Here is a 701-nt window from a genome sequence, read left to right as displayed (position 1 = left end):
ACTACTCAAAAATAAATAGAAGAAAACAAATAAAGCAGAAAAGAAAAAACTATATAAAAAATTACTCAAAAATAAATACAAGAAAATAAATAATGCAAAAAAGAAAAAAATATAAAAGAAATTGTTGGGGTGCTGTCCGGTGGGCCTGCCAGACCTAGGGTGTGCAAATTTAGGCCAATAAGGGCCAGCAGGCTCACAGGGCAGGGCGGCGGAGTTAGGCCCAGAAGCCTGCTATATAGAGGAGTTTGAAAGGGCAGCCGCGGCTGGGTTTATAAATCAGTGCGGCTGCCCTTCGCTCCGCGAGGTGGGACTAAAAATAGCACACCATGGGTGGCAGCGCACGACCATTAGTACCGGTTGGTGGCTCCAACTGGTACTAATGGGTTGTCCTTTAGTACCGGTTGGAGCCACCAACCGTTACTAAAGGCCCTCGTTTCCCGCCGCTTGGTGGCTCCAACCGGTACTAAAGGCCCCTCCTATATATATGGCACTTACAAAAATTCAGTTCCATTGACCACTTCTTCTCCACTTCTCACGCGACATCTATCGCGTGGCCGCCGCCGCGCCGTCGCCCCCGCCGCCCTCGCCGCCCGTCGCTGCCGTCCCCGCCGCCTGTCGTTGTCATCCCCGTCATCGTCGTCTCGTGCCGCCGCCCCGTACTACGTCGCCATCTCGATCGCCCCGGCCCGCCGCCCGTCGTC

This window comes from Triticum aestivum, chromosome 6B, assembly GCF_018294505.1.
Source record: "Triticum aestivum cultivar Chinese Spring chromosome 6B, IWGSC CS RefSeq v2.1, whole genome shotgun sequence".
Taxonomy (NCBI): domain Eukaryota; kingdom Viridiplantae; phylum Streptophyta; class Magnoliopsida; order Poales; family Poaceae; genus Triticum; species Triticum aestivum.
The sequence above is the reverse complement of the archived record's forward strand: the minus strand, read 5'-3'. Positions refer to the sequence as shown.